General features: G+C 38.9%; 1 protein-coding gene across 12 annotated transcripts in view; it reads right to left on the bottom strand.

Moving 5' to 3' along the window:
- The window catches only part of EPS8 (EGFR pathway substrate 8, signaling adaptor), a 268,177-nt gene extending 255,053 nt beyond the window's left edge, over positions 1–13,124 (bottom strand). For 6 of the 12 annotated variants that reach the window (XM_084956694.1, XM_084956693.1, XM_084956701.1 and 3 more), the window contains exons 1-3: positions 12,822–13,124; positions 12,399–12,497; positions 9,295–9,435 (exon numbers count right to left, since the gene is read on the bottom strand). The gene's annotated coding sequence lies outside the window, so the exon portion shown is untranslated. The remainder of the gene's footprint in view (positions 1–9,294; positions 9,436–12,398; positions 12,498–12,821) is intronic. The other 6 variants (XM_084956695.1, XM_084956692.1, XM_084956698.1 and 3 more) reach the window with 1 other exon arrangement.
- Between the last annotated feature and the right edge of the window lie 60 nt (positions 13,125–13,184).

Below are 13,184 nucleotides of genomic sequence, written 5' to 3'. Positions count from 1 at the left end.
AGAAAAATATTTAACCTTAAATGTGAGGCAAATAAAGTAAAATAAAATAATAATTTACAAAACTAGTTTGCTTTTAAATATAGGCTGACAACTACTTTAAAACCAAAACACACTATATTTTTGTTACTGTCTTATAATCACTCACAACAGTAAAAGAACTTCAAATAATAATAAAATTTCACCAAAGAAAATGATGAGAATGCAAAACTACTAGACTGACTTCTCTAAATGCAAACCCTTATAGATGATTTTAATAGCCACTTACAGGATACTCCCTGGGTGGGGGAATTATGAGCAATTTAACTTTTTCTTCTTTGAGATTTTAGAGTCTCAAAATTGTAAAAAGAATATTTATTTTTTAATTGGAAAAATTATGAAAACTATAATATGCTTATGTATTTGTTTCTAATACATATAATATGCAGCCCTTAAATTTAGACATTAGAAAGCATCTCATGTGTTCAGAAGCAAAAGGCGCAGTTAATTGGGTAGAAAAACAGCTCTAAGGCTATTGATCTTGACTCATTCTGAGTGCTGTTTCTAAGTTGAAAATGTAATGCCAGGCAGATAAGTCATCATTTAGGACAAGTGAATCAGAGTGCAGAACCATTTTGAAAAGCAATTGGACTTTGGAAAGAGAGAGCTAGAGAAAGAAAATAACTGGAGAGGACCTGAGTTTCTTTTGATGCCTGTAATACGCTACATGGAAACAGCAGTGAGAAATGGGCAACGATTAATGTTTTAAATCTTGCCAAAGATCTATTATCTTCTAAAACCTTGGGAATATTCATTAATATCTCTGAATACCTTATTACAGGCACGATTTAAAATCATTCTGACACAGATATGTGCCTTTAGGACATTCCCCACAGGAATATCCTTTCTCCTTCCACTCTCTGGCTTTGGGAAGTATGGTTCAATTTGACCCAGTTCTTATGTCTCTGCCAACATAGAGCTGGTATACCAAGAAGGTGGGTGGTAGCCTCTCAGCCTTGAATAATACCACTTTGACTAAGTAATTCCTCTGGGTACCATCTGCAAGCCGAAAAGTGTAAATCATGAATAAAGCAAAAGAAATTCAAGGGTGAAGAGAATTGCTGTAACTTTTAAGTAGAGATATCAGGCTAACTGGAGTGGAATTGGTTGGGATGACAACAAATATGTGGTATTTGTAAGGAAATTGATTTAAATTTTAGATAATTAAAAAACGTAATTTGGGAGTTCCCCTTGTAGCGGAGTGGAAACGAATCCGGCTAGTATCCATGAGGATGAAGTATCCATTGAGCCCCCCTGGCCCCACTCAGTGGGTTGGGGATCCTGCATTGTTTTGAGCTGTGTGTAGGTCACAGACGCTGCTCGGATCCCTCATTGCTGTGGCTTGTGGTGTAGGCTGGCAGTTGTAGCTCCCATTAGACCCCTAGCCTGGTAACTTCCATATGTCACATATGTGAAAAAGAAAAACAAAAACAAAAACCCCACAATTTTCTTACCATATATTGAAATATCTTCCAAATATAAACAACACATTATAATTTGTCAGTTTAAAAATAAAAATATTTATATAAGCCATGCACAATCCCTTCAAAGGTTCCTCAGCCCTATAAATGGACCAATACACGGGAAAAGATTGCCACCTCGTGGCTAAAGGAAAAATATATTTTTGTGTAGGAAGCGGAAGTAAAAAGTAAATGTTAGCATTTCTTATTTTACTACTCTATTAATCAAACACTTCTTTCTTAATTCAGGAATCAAGTAGTTTCCACTATTTAGGTACATACAGTGTTTTAAAACACATACATAATTTTGCCAATAAATTTTATTATTTTTCTGTTTTAAAGTGTAATATATGTACGCCATTGCAAGCTATTTCTGAATTACAGAAAACTATAGAGAAGAGAGGAAAACTTGTAATCCTGCTGCTTAAAGACAACAAGTTAACATTTTAATGAATTTCTTTCAACTCTTATTCTATGCATTCACAAATTTTCATATAATTGACATTCAGAAAGCAATGTTTGAAGAGTGCTTTAAAACATTAAGGTCACATTATGTGTTTTTAACCATGTGATTAAAACTTTTTGTTGTTTAAGCAAGCTTCCTTTCCTGGAGGGAATAAAACATGCATTCCATGGATAAGTAAGAGAGTAGCTTATGTCCGGAAAATTGCAAGTGGCTCAATACTATCAAAAATGAAGTTAGATGTTTAGTGACAGTGTTAGGGAGAAGAATTAAGAGGAGTTGGAGAAGTGTGTGGAAACCAGACCAAGGAGAGCCACGGGCATGCTAGCTGAGTACATCGTCTGTTGATAGTGATAACTACTGAGGAATTCGGACTGATATTATTGGAAATTATTTGCATTTGGATAGCACACAGTAATAAGAAAATACTTTGACACTAATATGGGGGGAAGACTAAAATCATGGTTCTTCAAGCTGGCTGTACTTTAGACCTACTCAGGGAGCTTTAAAATGTTGACCCAACTCCAGTTGAAACCAATCAAATCAAGATCCTTGGGAAAGAGATAATTTTAAAAGTTTCCCAGATGGTATTATTATACAGCTTAGGGTAAGAATCACTAAATTAAAGAGAGATGAAACTAAAGACAGAAATACCACTAAGAAGGGGGTTGCACTAGATCATGTAAAAAATTAGGTGGGCCTAAACTAGGTTAGTGACAGTAGTGACAGTGGAGAAGTTGTGTAAACAACAGAATTGACATGAGTCAATGATTAATTGAATACAAAGTATGAAAAACTAAAGAGTCAAAGATTATTCTGTAAGAGTATCCTGGTAGACACTGGTGTCAGTAGGAAATACAGCTGACTGAGCATGTGTGCAGGAATCAGAAAATTATTAAAAGTATCAGGACACAAGATTAACATTCAGAAATTGGTTGCATTTCTGTATACTAACAATGAAATATTAGGAAAGGAATATAAAAATACCTTTTAAAATCACACCCCCAAAAATTAAATACCTAGGAATAAACCTGACTAAGGATGTGAAAAACTTATATGCTGAGAACTACAAAACATTAATTAAGGAAATTAAAGAGGATTCAAAGAAATGGAAAGATATTCCATGTTCCTAGATTGGAAGAATTAATATCATTAAAATGGCCACACTGAATGTATACATATATATGTGACTGGGTCACCTTGCTGTGCACCAGAAAATTGACAGAACACTGTAAATCAGCTATAATGGAAAAAATAAAAATCATTATAAAATGGCCATACTACCCAAAGCAACCTACAGATTCAATGCAATCCCCATCAAATTACCCATGATATTTTTCACAGAACTAGAAAAAATAATCCAAAAATTTATACGGAACCATAAAAGACCCATAAAAGCAATCCTAAGGGAAAAAAACAAGCAGGAGGCATAACTCTCCTAGACTTCAGACAATATTATAAAGCTACAGTAATCAACGCAGTGTGGTACTGGTATAAAAACAGATGTAGAGAACAATGGAATAGAACAGAGAACCCAGAAAGAAACCCAGACACCTATGGTCAATTAATCTTCAACAAAGGAGGCAAGAATATAAAATGGGAAAAACACAGTCTCTTCAGCAAGTGGTGCTGGGAAAACTGGACAGCTGCATGTACATCAATGAAACTGTAAGCACACCCTTACACCATGCACAAAAATAAACTCAAAATGGCTTAAAGACTTACACATAAGGCAGGACACCATCAAACTCCTAGAGGAGAATGTAGGGAAAACATTCTCTGACATCAACCATACACATATTTTCTTAGGTCAGTCTCTCAAGGCAACAGAAATAAAACCAAAAATAAACCAATGGGACCTAATCAAACTGACAAGCTTTTGCACAGCAAAGGAAACCATAAAAAAACCAAAAAGACAACCTATAGAATGGGAGAAAATAGTTTCAAATGATGCAACCCACAAGAGCTTAATCTCTAAAATATATAAACAATTTATACAACTCAGCAATGAAAAAACCAACAACCCAGTTGAAAAATGTTCAGAAGCCTGAATAGACATTTCTCCAAAGAAGACATATAGATGGCCAACAGGCACATGGAAAAATGCTCAATATCACTAATTATTAGAAAAGTGCAAATCAAAACTACAATGAGGTACCACCTCACACTGGTCAGAATAGCCATCATTTACAAGTCCACAAATAACAAATGCTGGAGAGGGTGTGGAGAAAAGGGTACCCTCCTTCACTGTTGGTGGGAATGTAAATTGGTACAACCACTATGGAAAACAGTATGGAGGTACCTTAGAAAACTAGATATAGAACTACCATATGACCCAACAATCCCACTCCTGGGGATATATCCTTACAAAACTTTCATTGAAGAAGATACATGTGCCCACATGTTCACTGCAGCAACATTCACAATAGCCAAGACATGGAGAAAGCATAAATGTCCATTAACAAATGAATGGATTAAGAAGAAGTGGTATATATACACAATGGAATACTACTCAGCCATAAAAAATAATGTCATTTGCAGCAACATGGATAGAACTAGAGACTCTCATACTAAGTGAAGTAAGTTAGAAAGAGAAAGACAAATACCATATGATATCACATATCTGGAATCTACTATACAGCACAAATGAACCTTTCCACAGAAAAGAAATCAACCAACCAAAAAAAGAAAGGAACAAAGAAAACATTGTAAGAAAAAACAATTTTCCTTTTGATTCATCACCAATGACACCAAAACGCTTAGATACATTTTCTGCTTGCCCTGCTGTAAACACCTGGGCAGGTAAGGTCTCTCAGCTCCTCCCTATCCTCTAATTCTCTCCTTGGTGACCTCAGGTCTCAGGTCTCAGGTCTTGGTGACCTCAGGTCTCAGGATGGGACCTGAGTTGTAAATCACATCTTTGCTCTACCATGCTCTTCCAGCAGGGGTCATGAGAGGAAAACCACAACACTGCAGAGGAAGAGGGGTACACTCTTTCCTGCTTAGCTTTTGGTGGCTTCCTGTCTGCTAGGGGTTCTATTGACAATGATTTGGGCCACATGTTTGCACCCCAGTAGCTGTCTTGCCTTTCTGTGGCAGCTACTGAATATAGTTTGCAATTTTTTCAACCCTTGTTTCAAGCGTCACCTCTCCCGCCCCCCACAGACACCAGCACCAACTATCTGGCATCTCCTCCTCAGAGGTATGGGTTGCAACATGCCAGGGCCCCTCCTCTAAGTTTCTAAGTTTCTCTCTTTGCCCTCTTTGTTCCTTCAGGCCTAGGGATGGTACAGCGCTTCCTGATGCTATTTCCTTGATTTCTTAGAGTTCTCTTTTTACTCAGTAGTTAACAACACATGACTATACCTTACACTAAGTTCTCTCTACTCAAATAATTCATGTGGTTTCTGACCCCTGATTTGATGCTAGAGAGCTACTTCAGGTGAAAAAGTGAGCCCTCAGCTCTAAATTGGCCCGGCCCTCATTCTAAGGGCCACCACTTTATAATTCCAGACTAAATAAATACTGATCTACAATGGCTGTTTCAGCAGTTCTTTTTAAAGAAGAGTTAAATAAGCATTTCCAATCAGTACAAAGCATAAGAACCTAGAAGATGTGACTTTATCTAATTCCTTCTCTTATACTACACAAGGAGAGAGGATGAGGGAAAGCCCTCAATATTTAGGCCTTCAATAGTCGTCCTCTGTTTCTGAATTCTGTTTCCTCAAACTCTAACCTTATTCTTACAGATCCTGCAGACCCTGCTCAAGCCTCCAGCATCGAGGGTCTCCACTTAATTTCTCAAGGAAATTCAACTTCTCCCCTTGAGAAAGGAGCCAGATTGTTGTGTGTGGTTAAATTACAGAGGCTTGGCGTTCCTGTTGTGGCTCAGCAGGCTAAGAACCCGACTAGCATCCAAGAGGATGAGGATTCAATCCTTGGCCTCACTCAGTGGGTTAAGGATCCGGCATCCTACAAGCTGTGGTGTAGGTTGATGCTGCTCAGATGCAGCATTGCTGTGGCTGTGGTGTAGGCCAGCAGTTGTAGCTGTGATTCAACCCCTAGCCTAGGAGCATCCATAGGCCGCAGGTGTGAGCCTAAAAAAGAAAAAAAATTTTTTAAATTATACCAGCATGGTTCACAAGGTGATGGGGTTTTCCTTGGCCTGAGGTTTCCCAGAGGAAGAGAAGAGTTTGCCAGTAGCCTGAGGGTGTTGGTTCTGTGAGGTAAAGATGGTGTGTACTGATTCCAGACTAGTCTCTTCATCAGTGAGCACTGCTGCCACTTTCTGCCTGATTTATTAAAGAAGAAAGGCAACTCACTTCCATGAGTTTTCTCCCCCAGACAACACAATCTAGCATTATATGAGGAAGGTATAAGCTTCATGTTGATATGACTTTGACTCTGCGCTTTTGGGAAAAAATAGCCTTTGAATTTCTAGATATGAATCTTCTGGCTTTTTCCTGAGCATGTCCATATTACTAGAACCATCACTTTAGTTTGGAATTGCTCTGTAAGAATCATTTAGGGAAAATGGTGTCAGCTTCCAATGAATTCTTTCTGACAATGTAATATTTCCTCTCAAAAAAGAATAAGTGATAGTGTGGGAAGGGGATCTCTTTTATCACATCAGACTATCTCTGTCTTTCTGTCTCTGTCTCTCCATCTCTGTCTCTCTCTAGCCACAAAGCCATGACAGCTGATAATTTTGTCCAAAACACTAAGGTAGAAGCAATATCAAAAATATCCACATTAAGTGTCTCCCTTCTCTTCACTTGGAATATAATTTGAGATTTCTCACCCCATAAGCAGCTGATTTCATTCCAGAATATAAACTAAAAAGCATTTGCACAGTAAATAAATAACAAAAGGAGTCTAAGAAAATATTTGCAAATCATGTATCTCATAAGGACTTATTACCAAAATAAATGAAGATCTCATATACCTCAAAGCAAAAAAAAAAAAAAAAAAAAATCCAGCCATTTAATTTTAAAATGTGCAGAGGAACTGAACAAACATTTTTCCAACGAGGGCATACAATGACCAACAGGTATATGAGAAGATGCTGAACATTACTAATTGTCAGGAAATGCAAATCAAAACCACATGGAGCTATCACTTCACATATATTAGAATGGCTATTATCAAAAAGAAGAGATAACTGTTGGAGTTCCTGTCGTGACGCAGTGGTTAACGAATCTGACTAGGAACTGTGAGGTTGCGGGTTTGATCCCTGGCCTTGCTCAGTGGATTAAGGATCTGGCATTGCTGTGAGCTGTGGTGTAGGTTGCAGATGCAGCTCAGATCCCACGATGCTGTGGCTCTGGCATAGGCCAGCGGCTACAGCTCCAATTAGACCCCTAGCCTGGAAATCTCCATATGCCATGGGAATGGCCCTAGAAAAGGCAAAAAGACAAAAAAAAAAAAAAAAAAAAAAAAAAGAGAGAGAGAGAGAGATAACTGTTGGTGAGGGTGTGGAGAAAAGGGAACCCAAATGCACTGTTGGTGGGAATGTAAACTGGTGCAGCCACTATGGAAAACAGGACAGGGGTTCCTCAAAAAATTAAAAATCAGACTACCACATGACCCAGTAATTTCACCTCTGAATACATATCCAAAGGAAATGAAATCAGTATCCCAAAGAGATATCTGTTCCCCCGTGTTCATTTCAGCATTATTTACAATTAGCCAAGATATGGAAACAGCCTAAGTGTCTGTTAATGGATACATGGATAAAGAAAATAGAGGGTGTTCCCACTGTGGTACAGTGGAACCAGATCTGACAAGTATCCATGAGGATGTGGGCTCAATCCCTGGCCCCACTCAGTGGATCAGGGATCCCACCTTGCCATGAGCTGTGGTGTAGGTTGCAGACAAGACTCAGATCCCTTGTTGTTGTGGCTGTAGCTCCAATTCAACCCCTGGCCTGGAAACTTCCATATGCTGTGGGTGCAGCCCTGAAAAGCAAAAAGTAAGAAGAAGAAAGAAAGAAAATGGAATATTGTTCAGCCATGAAGAATGAAATCTTGTCATTTGCTACAATATAAATGGACCTTGAGGACATTATGCTAGGTAAAAAAATGTCAAAGAAGAACATGATATGATTTCTCTTATAAGTGGAATCTAAACTAAAAAAAAAGACACTCATAGGGATATTAACAGATTGATAGTTGCAAGAGATAAGGAGTATGTGGGTAAAATGGGTGAAGGAGGTCAAAAGATAAAAAATTCCACTTATAAAATAAATAAGTTGCGGGGATGTATTTTATAGTATGTCCACTATAGTTAATAATACCATATTGCATATTTTCAAGTTGCTAAGAGAATTTTTTTTTTTGGTCTTTTTAGGGCCACACCTGCAGCATATGGAAGTTCCCAAGCTAGGGGTTGAATCACAGCTGCAGCTGCTTGCCTATGCCACAGCCACAGCAACGTGGGATCCAAGCCACGTCTGTGACCTACACCACAGCTCATGGCAATTCTGGATCCTTACTGAGGGGGTCCAGGGATCAAACCTGAATCCTACTGGATACTCGACGGGTTCGTTGCTGCTGAGCCATGACAGTAACTCCAAAAGTTGCTAACAGATTTTTTAAAGTTCTCATTACCAGAAAAAATAGTATGTAACTATGTATGGTGACTGATGTTCACTAGACTTGTACTAATTTCTTTTGTGATATATACAAATATTGAGGCAGTATGTCATGCACCTGAAACCAACATAATGTTTTATGTTAATTATATCTCAATTTTTAAAAAACAAACAGCTTAAAACACCACAAATCTGTTATCGCACAGTTTCTGTGTGTCAGGAGTCTATCATGGTTTAACTGCGACTTCTGCTCAGCATTTTACAAGGCTGAAATCAAGGTGCCAGGCCAGCTGTGTCCTCATCTGGAAGCTCAATTAGCAAGCCAGCCACCTGCAAACTCCCTCAGAAGCTTTATTGAAATTATTCCTTTCCAGCTGACCCACAGGGCAGCTTTGCCATTGATCAGATTTCAGTATATATGGACTATTATCTTGCTCCTTTTTTCTATTCTAACCCCTGTGCCATTACCACAATGTTTATGTATAACATCAAAATATCTGGGATATCTAGTTAGAGACGTCCTCTTCCCTTACTTTTCTTTTTTGGAGATGTGTCAGGTATTTTTGATTTTTTGCTATTCTGTGTAGCTATTAACATGAGCATGTAAAGTTTCATTTTAAACAGTTGGGGCTTTTGATTGTATTTAATCTGTACATCAATTTGGGGATGCATTTGTTTGCTAGAGCTGCCAGAACAAAATACCATAGACTGGGTGGCCTAAACAATGGGAGTTTATTGCTCACCTTTCCAGAGGCTAGAAGTCTAAGATCAAGGTGTTGCAGCTTTGGTTTCTTCTGAGGCCTCTCTCCTTTGCTTCCAGACAGCTGCCTTCTCCCTGTGTCCTCACGTGGTCATCCTTTGGTTTGTGTTGTCTGTGTCCCCTTCTAATAAAGTCACCAGTTACACTGGATTAGGACCTTGTTTTACCTTTACTACCTCTTTAAAGGCCCTGTCCTTAAATACAGTCACATTCTGAGGTACTGGTGGTTAGTAGCTGAATGTATGAATTTGGGGGGCGGGGGACGACACATTCAGCCTTTAACAGAGGAGCACTGACATTTTTCTGGTACTGAATCTTCCAATCTGTGAAGATACTATATCCATCTTTCCACTTTTTTTTTTTTTAATTTTTAGGGCGTCACCAGTGGCATATGGAGGTTCCCAGGCTAGGTGTCCAATCAGAGCTACAGCAATGCGAGATTCAAGCTGAGTCTGCGACCTACACCACAGCTCAAGCCAACACTAGATCCTCAACCCACTGAGCAAGGCCAGGGATTGAACCCAGGTCCTCATGGATTCTAGTCGGGTTCGTTAACCGCTGAGGCACAATGGGAATTCCTCCACTTATTTTCATATTCTTCATGGCTTTCAATAAAATTTATTGAAATTTTAGTCCACAGAAGCCTTGAAAATTAATTGAATATGCTCACTTTACTTCACTAGATCCTCTTTTTCCTTGTGCACTACAGCTCATGTCTTAGAAGACTGACATTTTTGGACCTCATCAAAAGGCTTCCTTGCCTTTTGGCCTCTGCAATGGTTTGGCCAATGGGAAGTATGGGAGGATTCTAATAGATATACATTCCCTGTCTTCTTGCCCACTAAGCTGATGATGGATGCCCCAACTGTATTCCTCTCCTGAGCCTTGCAGTTCTTGACCGGTAGTCTTCTCCTGCAGCCAGAGTTCTGTGAAATAAGTTAAATAACTGCTCCCTTTCAGTTTTCCATTCCTATCTATGGTGAGTACCCCATTTTCTCCCTGGGTTTCTTCACCACTCCTCATTGGCTGCTTTTGATACCGACCACTTAGTAAATTCACTTGTGAAACTCTCCTCAATTCCTACATCTCAGTGTGCCAGCTTTTTCCTGCTGGGAAACATACTTTGCCAGACTAATTCTCAAGTACTTTTTATCTCTTGATGCTATTTTATATGGCATTATATAGTTATATATATATACACACACACACACATACATATATATACATATATGTGTGTATATATATATATATATATATATACACATATACATATATATACACACACTTTTTTTTTTTTCTTTTTAGGGCTGCACCTGCAGCATATGGAAGTTCCCAGGCTAGGGGTCAAATCAGAGCTGTAGCTGCCAGCCTACACCACAGCTACACCAATACCAGATCCAAGCTGTGTGTGCAACTTACACTGCAGCTCATGGCCACACACCAGATCCTTAACCCACTGAGCGAGGCCAGGGATTGAACCTGCATCCTCAAGATACTAGTTGGGCTCCTTACCACTGAGCCATGACAGCAACTCCTTATATGGCACATTTTAAAATTACATTTTCTGCTAGTTGCTAGTGTAAAGAAATGCAATTGTTTTCACCATACTTTCTTTTCAAAAACCCAGCAACCCTGTTAAACTCTCATTCATTCCAATAGTCTATATTTAGACCTTTTTAAAAGATCTAAATATAAATACATACAGATTTTTCTACATATATAATCTCCATAAATAATCTTTAATCACAGATCTACAACTTTCTTTGAAATAATTTATGCCTTTTTGGATTATCTAAACATCTAGTACAATGCTGTATTGAAGTGACGGTGGTAATCATTTTTATCTTGTACCAGACTTAATAGGGAATAGTTTAAGTGTTTCATCATTATGTGTGATGTTTCTTTCAGATAGTCTATCAGGTTAAAAGGTCCCTTCTATTTTTAGTATCTAAGATGTTTCATCATGAATAAATGCATATTAAATTCTATCTAAAACTTTTACACAATACAATGAAATATTGATATTTTTCTTTTTTTAGTCTTTTAATGTGGTTAATTATATCATTTACAGTAATCTCTCTTCCAGTATTAAACTGACTTTGAAGCCCACATATTTGATCATGATACATAATACTCTTAGAACTCAGAATACAAATGAATAAGAATTATACGTACTTTAGGAGTTCCCGTCGTGGCGCAGTGGTTAACGAATCCGACTAGGAACCATGAGTTTGTGGGTTCATTCCCTGCCCTTGCTCAGTGGGTTAACGATCCGGCGTTGCCGTGAGCTGTGGTGTAGGTTGCAGACGCGGCTCGGATCCCGCGTTGCTGTGGCTCTGGCGTAGGCCGGTGGCTACAGCTCCGATTCGACCCCTAGCCTGGGAACCTCCATATGCCGCGGGAGCGGCCCAAGAAATAGCAACAACAACAACAACAACAACAACAACAACAACAACAAAAAAGAATTATACGTACTTTAGAGACAAAAGTTTTCAGTTACCTACGCACAATAAGCAACAAATGGCCATGTATTAACATCTTACTGACTAGTTGTTCTAACGAGTTTTATCTTTTATTTAGATGCCTCCATCATTAACGCTTTACTTTACTTAATAATCACTTGTCCAGCATTCACTAAATGCCATTCACTCTTCTGATACCAGAGTAGAAAGACAACAGTGCCACACAATTGCCACTAAGGAGCTCACAATTTAAATGTCAACAGAGTGTGTGTGTGCATGTGTGTAGGAACTTGGGGTGAGGTTGGCACAGAGAAAACAAAAAAGATAGTGGAAAACATATATAGTAAGTGCTGTACTATAAATTAATGAACAAAATGCTAATGAAATAGAATGGGGAAGCACTTCAAGTCTCCATTCAAGTAATTAGACTTGAACGAAGATACATGTTTACTACAAAAAGATGAGGGAGAGGGAAACATTTGCAGACATTTGTGCTGATTAGATATGTATTGGTATGTGCCAAGACATTATGGCCTGGGATAAAGTAGTGAAAGAGACCACAAAAAAAATCTCTGGTATTTTCTGTTGACATCCTAACAAGCATTAAAGGAAAGAAATAACTTGCCCAGAAAAAGGACCCTTCTTGCTCAGGTCAGTTTTTGCATGAGCAATCAATCCATCAACAGTTCTGCTACACCACGGAGTGATATCCAAAGAGGAGAGCCTGCAGGAAGACAACACCAGTATTTCTATTTACACTGAAGTTTAAGGTTCTTCTAATATTTCTATTCTTCTCTATGCACTAATATGCAAATAACTCACAAATTATTCACTATCGCATATTTGGGGGACGGACGCAAGTTTTATTGATGTGGGTATTCATCAAAAAATTTGAGGACCATTGCTCATGGGTCTCCCAACGTCCTCAAAAGATAAACTAATTTAACTGTTTTTAGAGTCGCATAACCCTCACGTCTGAAACACTAACAATGCAAGGTTACACAGCACAAGGGGTGACTGGGAGAAAGACTTTTCTTAAGGGCCTTACTTGTAGACAATCCCAGAGGAGCTGACTATACAACTGCTAACAAAGATTGGAAAAAAAATTCTTAGACGGTGTTTGCTGGTTTGGGCCACCGCTGGAAACAATTCTGGTTGTTCAGTGTAGACGTCTAGATAGCACAGTCCAAACCACTGGACGGCTCAGTGCGTAAACCACAGATGCGGTCAGATTCGGGGTATGACTGAAGCAGGACCCGCTTCCGCACGCCCCCAACTCGACTCCAAACGGCTCAAAAACAGAAAAGCACCCCAAGCTGCTTAGAGCTCAGCGCTAGGATTTTCACCCAGTGCCTGGAACGCGGCCAAGAGCCCTGCGTAGCCAGCGTGGAGCCAGCATCACGTGCTCAAC

This window comes from Sus scrofa, chromosome 5, assembly GCF_054392235.1.
Source record: "Sus scrofa isolate SSC_HxYL_T2T_F1_AM1 chromosome 5, Sscrofa_HxYL_maternal_Yorkshire_Landrace_v2.0, whole genome shotgun sequence".
Taxonomy (NCBI): Eukaryota; Metazoa; Chordata; class Mammalia; order Artiodactyla; family Suidae; genus Sus; species Sus scrofa.
The sequence above is the reverse complement of the archived record's forward strand: the minus strand, read 5'-3'. Positions and strand labels throughout refer to the sequence as shown.